At 34.6% G+C, this 6,879-nt stretch overlaps 1 non-coding gene across 1 annotated transcript; it reads left to right on the forward strand.

The window, feature by feature from the left end:
* Window positions 1–6,797: 6,797 nt before the first annotated feature.
* On the forward strand, window positions 6,798–6,879 carry trnas-gcu (transfer RNA serine (anticodon GCU)). The gene has a single exon. It is a non-coding gene; the product is annotated as a tRNA-Ser (tRNA).

Below are 6,879 nucleotides of genomic sequence, written 5' to 3' on the forward strand. Positions count from 1 at the left end.
TAAAAAATTAATAATTTAGCTATGTATTAATCAGATACATAATGTAGTTATTTGTTAAATATAGATCCGTTACTAATTCAAAAATGTCGAATTTTAGTAACAAAGGAACGTTGACTCACTTCATTAAAGTAAATTTTATTTTTTCACTCTTAGTTTTAGTTATTTTAATACTTCAAACTATGAATGAAAAACTTGTTAAAAAGATTTTTATATTTTATTTCAGTTAACATTAAGTGAAAAGTATGAATAAAAATTAATTAATTAATTAATAACCAAAAAAGATGAAGCACTGTAACAAGGAGTCGGAGGCGTTCGGATCCATATGCAGCATTTATTAAACAGAATGGTCATACAGGCAGAGATCAGGAATGGCGTCAGGTGTGTCAGCGATAACCAGAATCGTAATCAGAAACAAGCAGGGATCGAGACAGGCAGCGGAGAATCAGAGTCGGAATAAACAGTCCAAAGGTCAAAACACAGGAATAATAAACACAGGAATAATAAACACAGGAATAATAAACACAGGAATAATAAACACAGGAATAATAAACACAGGAATAATAAACACAGGGAAAACGCTCGGAAATGTCAGACTGGCTAAACAAGACCTCGCAGTGAGTGAGAGTGAATGTGCTGCTTTTAAGTGTGTGTGTAAATGAGGTGCAGGTGTGGCAAGGAAATTGGCTGATGAATGAGGTGCAGGTGTGGCAGGGTGATTGTGATGCAGTGACTCATGGGTAATGTAGTTCGGGTGTGGTGCAACAGTATGAGAGGTGCTAGTGTCCAAGTGACATCTGGTGGTTGATGGGTGGAATGGTCCTGAGTGGAGTGCCCTCTAATGAAGTTCATGGGCACTCCATCTAATAATCGTGACAAGCACAATGCATCATCTCACTCCCCATACGATTATGCAAATATAGTGTCTATTCTACAATATAAAGCATATTTTCATTATATTTCCAGCTATACATCACTCACAAGACACTGAGGAGATCGAGATGTTGGTCGTATCACACACGTCTTAATCTTAATCTGGTGATTAAACTAAATCTAGCAATACACAATTTTTTTTTTTTAAGCCTTAAGACTTCACAAATTATTGATTTTATCTGTATGACTATAAAATTACTTAACTAGTATTATTATAATTGATAAAACTATTTAACGAAGTATTTAATGATATAATAACTTTATTTTACAGTACAACTGTACTGTACAGTATGGAAATAAGATACATTTTTGTCTCAGTGTCTTTTAAAAGCAGTGTAATTTTAGCATAGCTGAGAGCTCTCATTAATATTTCGAATCAGTTTTTATTTTTATATTTAAATTTTTTTTCTTTCTATTTAAAGTTTTAGTAATTAAGCTATGTCTTTGTCATTTATATATCTATACAGTCTGTATAGTTCATGTAAATTTTTTATTTTTAATGCACCAATTTAAACTATATTTAAATGATAAATATTGCTTTGGCAGCTGAAATAAAAAATATTTTTTTGGTTTTCTCAAGTTTATTTATTTATGTATTTTTTCCAATAACAAAAATGTTCTTTTTTGATAGTAATTTTAGTTTTAGACTCCACAGGGATTGATATATATATATATATAATTTATTTATTTAGTTTTTATTAACCGTGCTTGTAAAAATATCTTGTTACAGCAAAAGCGATACATTAACTGTCATGCTATTCAAAAAAAACTGTATCAAGTTTTTAGCGTTAGTTCCACTCTCAGCGTTGGCTCATATGCAGATTCTCAACGCCAGCCCATTAGCAATTCAAATGCATGAGGAACGACAGCTCATCCGCTCGTTTATTGAGCCGGGGTTAGAAATTATGACTCACCGACAGTTTAACCACTCGTCAAGGGAAAGAGAGAGAGATCCAGGCCAGATTCAAACATATGTTAGTTGTCAAAGTTGTGCTGAAGACTGGAGAGCTTCTCGATGGGCTAATCACCCAGCGCTTCATGAAACAGCGGCTGAGAGGTTTGAACACCTTCCTGGATCCACGTCCTTCTTTGCTTTGGAACGACTCTCCCATTAAACAATCAACGTCCTATTCTTGCATAACTAGATATTGTTGACTGCTTGCTTTTGTGTGTCATGTAGTATCAATCTGAAACATAAATGAAAACTGCATTAATTTTGCATGTAGCCTACGGTACGTTTTCCAGAACAAAGCAGTTGTGAACTTCCAAAATGCACAAATGCAATAAAGGATTACTATTTTACACAAAAATGACAATGTGCTGAACATGTGCTCTCCCTCAGAGCAACTGAGATGTAGATGAGTTTGTTTCTTCATCAGATTTGGAGAAATGTAGCATTGCATCACTTGCTAACTGCAAGTGAATGGGTGCCGTCAGAATGAGAGCTCCTCATCGCACCCGTGCATTCGTATTCAAACTAAACGTCTGGGTTTTCGCACGAATGAAGACCTTTTTGGAGGGACTGATCGAGTAAGTGAGCGCAGTTCAAATTAAACAGCTTGAGCTTGATTCAGACTGACAGAGAGAAAAGGGCAGCTGTGGGATCTGGACTTTTCATTTCAGCTGAATATAAGTCGGCTTTCTTGTCTATCATACGCTCGTCTTGAAGCTCGCTGCACCAAAATATGCCTTTCCCCCCAGAAGCAGATCTGTTTGAGAGCCCTACTGTAGCTGAGGGCAAGATTCAGAGAAATATCGTTTATTAAAAGTGATAGTGTGTCTGCCATTGCTATCAACTCAGATTTATGTTCACTAAAGAAAGATCTTATTCAGTGCTTGCACCATACTGTGAACAGGATTTACAGTAGTTATGGGAATATGTAAACTGCCATATCATACATCTATGTTATCAGACAATCTTTTGCATGTTTTTAATATGAGTTTTCCAGAGTGTAGTAACTGTAAACGCACAAATGCATTCATAAAACTAGTCAAAATGTAATTTAAACAAGTGAGCATGGCACTTAAAATGCCAAAGTCATGAGTTTGATTCACAGGGAATGTATGAGACAAATCTTAACATGACATAACCCTTAAGTGCAATGCAAGCTGCCTTGAATAAAAGCAGAATGCATGAAAATAATATGTTTACAATAAGGTTAACATGCAAATTTAACTAAGACTAATAATGAACAGAACATAAAGCATATATCAAGTGCTCCTTATGTGCAAATATCTTACATCATATTTAAGTTAAAAAGTTATGATTACAAAAGCTGCATGCAAAGGCAATGCATGAAGCAGACTTTAAGTGCAATGCAATGCAAGCCGCCCTGAATAAAAGCTGACAAATGCTTTAATGTTAATGTTTATAATAAGGTTAACATGCAATTGTAAACTAGAACTAACAATATAAAAATTTTATCAATTTCAGATCATATGCAAATATCTTATATATTATTTAAGAAAAAAACAAACATTTTATTTCATTGAATTTAACAGATTTTTCAGTTTTATGATTACAACAAGCTCAGTATGTTGATTGGAAATCAAAGAGTGCTTCAAATGTTCATCTTCCAGTTTTTTTACCACCTAAACCTGTAAAATGCATTAATAAAACTAGTTTTACCCAAACAGTTAAGCATGGCTTTAAAAACGCCAAGGTCATGAGTTTGAGGGAATGCATATAAATATATGGGGTTAGCATGCAACGAATGACAGGAAATAACAATTCATGCATACTTCATACTTGAGAAAAAAAATGTTTTCAATGAAAAGGTATGAATACAAATAAACATGTTGCATCAGATTGCTCACTTGCAGTGCAGGTGCAAAAGGAAGCAACTGAACTGAAAAGCCTAATTGTGTTAGCGGACAGACTTTATATAGTATCCCTGACCCGTTTGGAGATTATCCAAACCTCCGGTCCAGAGTCGACTAAAGAGGGTCGCTGTGATTGACTCTTTGCATGATGTTAAATGTCACTCCTTGATCTTTCTGCACTTGAGAGTGATTCAACTTCCCATCAGCATTTAGAAAAGACTACACAGCTCACGAAAGACTCGGCACAAGCATCTCACCTGACTTCATAGTGTTTCAATGCTAATCATTCACCTGAGATTCAGAGCTAAAATACAGGAGGGTAAATATGATATTAGAAAGCTGGCAGCATCATTATCTTATTTTTACACAGAGATCGGAAGCTCGATTAATAAACTCTGTTGACTTTATCAATATTTGTTGCATTATATGACGACAGTGACAGTCCAACTATGGGAAAAAGCACTTTTTTTGCATTTTCCCCAAAGTTATGTTGATGTTGGTTCTAAAGATACTTTTTCTTTTTTAATATGTCAACTTTTAAAGCCTTATATGCTTCAGTTCCAAAGATATGGGGATCTCAATATGGCTTCATGTGCAAATTGTTACGTTTTTCTCACTTTCAGTGGTCAAAAACTAAATCTGAATCACTTCACATACAGCTGAAACTTGTTTCTTTTAAAAGAAAAACATCTAAAGAACCATTAACGTTGAAATTAGAACTGTGTCTTGTTTCCTTCTATTAAAACAGTTGCATAGAACATAACATATTGAGTGCCAAAAACACTCTTTTTCCAATGTTCGCATGCCTATAACTCAAGTAATAGTAAAGATATTCTTAATATCCTTTTGGGTGTTGTTTCCTAACAAACTTTTCATTTGTTATCTTCATTTTTAAGTCCCTATATGGTTCAGACTCAGAGATATGGGGATCTCAACTCGGCTCCGTGAGTGAATTTAATGCAGATGACATCATCTCTACAGACCCATAATACCTGAGCTTGATGAATGCATGATGACTCCATCTCTCCACATCCAGCATCTGTTACAGCTGGAACACCAGGAGCTTCTGTGTTTAAAGATTTAACTTATCCTATTTGCATGTTTCTTTTAACAGAGGGCTTTCTCCTTCTGCTCACTCTGAAGATATACTGAAGATGTGTGGGACACGGCCGGGACTGAAACCGGTGAAAACCCACAGATGCGCAGAAGAGGAGGAACCCAAGCCATGTATATATATATATATATAGAACAGAAGATCACAGATCTTTTCACACCAGACAGGAAGACATTTTCTACTAACAACCTAGCAACACCCATAATACCCTAGCAACCGAGAACACCACAGGAACTGCCAATGATCACTGTTTCTATAATAAAACAACATTATAACCTGGGATACAATCATAATTAAAGAGTTAATCTCACCGAACCTCATATTTTACAATTAAACTCATTTTATCACAAATAAACATTTAATTACCAGAAAAAATACATATTTATATAATAAACATCTAAATATTTGCATTTATGTAAAATATATTTATATGCAATATATACCGATATTATCACTGTTAAAATGCTAAATGCTATTAATTTGTCATACTGCCTTTAATTATACTTATTTATCAATTGCACTTCATATGCAAATATTTAATATTTTTTGCTGCTAAATGAATTACAAATATATATATATATATATATATATATAATTATTTTTTTATAACTGTTAAATATTAATTCACAGTAATAATTTGTTATATTGCCATTAATTTATACCCATTTAAGTGGAAGAAATGTATTACAGTATTTTTAATTTTTTTTATTATTGAAACAGAGAAAGAAAATGCTATATTAAAAACATTCACCATTAAGGATTTCTTCCCAAAAATGAATGAATAATGAAATATTAATAAAAATATTTTTTAAAATTCTAATTTTGGAGGGGTGGATGATTGTCAAGAAAATAATGTCACATTGGATGATTTCATGTGCAAATCTTACTTTTATTTATGCAACAAAAAAAGTAACTTTTTAAAAATTATAACATATGAAGGCGACAGGATTCAAACAGAGCATGAACGACATGCTCACATCTATTATTTGCTGAATCCTCATCCAACTAGAAGGCAAGTGCAAGTGTTTTGAAATCATGTAAAGCTAGTGTGGAAAAAAAAGATAAGCTCAAAGGTCGAACCCAGTGGCTAAGGCTGTGATGAACAAGTGTATCTTCATGAGCATCCATCCAGAGGCAGCGGATACAAACCATGTTTCCATGCCAACCTGCAGCATCTGAAACATCCTGTTATCTTGAAACAGATGGCAAGCCAAGGGTTACACGGCTGGAAGAGGCTTCCAGCATCTCCGCTTTCATTTTACAGCCTAAAGCAGAGCATTAAAAGCCAGCAGCCATCCATTAATATCCCTTACTGTATAGCTATATATATCCATGACGGCTTCAGATCGTTCTCCTGTAGGTCATAGTTTGGGTTGTTTGGATGATAAAACTGTTGAGCTGATGGCAGCTGTAAACCTAAAGGTAAAAACCACTGCTTTTAACCTTAAACCGGTTTTATTGTCTGGCTGGAGGCGGGTATAAACCCGTTTTTAACTCATTCGTCATGTGCTTTAGAAGCCAGAGTCGACTGCTCGGTTTTATAAAGGCTACTTTATGTGATTGACTCTGTTTTTACAGTTATAATGAGAAAGTTGTCAAGTCTTTAAATGCTTTAGGATTCTGCCATCTAGTGTCAGACAGCAGATTTGCAAACATGGTCGCTTTTAAACAAAATGTTTCTGATAAATTCCCATTTGAGAAAGATTTGGTGTTATTCATTTCTGACTTTATTGATGGGCTACACATATTAGAATGTAATATGTTTTGGTAGATTTGACGTCATTTTGATCTCTTGGTTTTAAAGTAGTTGCTTTGAATTATTTAAACATGAAGGATGTGTAGCCAGTATGATTGGAATTTAGAAATAAAACCATAAACAGGGCGTTTCCTGCTTGGTTCTTTAACCAATCATGAAAACGGACGGAGCCAGGACGAGGTGGCCGAGTGGTTAAGGCGATGGACTGCTAATCCATTGTGCTCTGCACGCGTGGGTTCGAATCCCATCCTCGTCG

Source organism: Carassius carassius, chromosome 18 (genome assembly GCF_963082965.1).
Source record: "Carassius carassius chromosome 18, fCarCar2.1, whole genome shotgun sequence".
Taxonomy (NCBI): domain Eukaryota; kingdom Metazoa; phylum Chordata; class Actinopteri; order Cypriniformes; family Cyprinidae; genus Carassius; species Carassius carassius.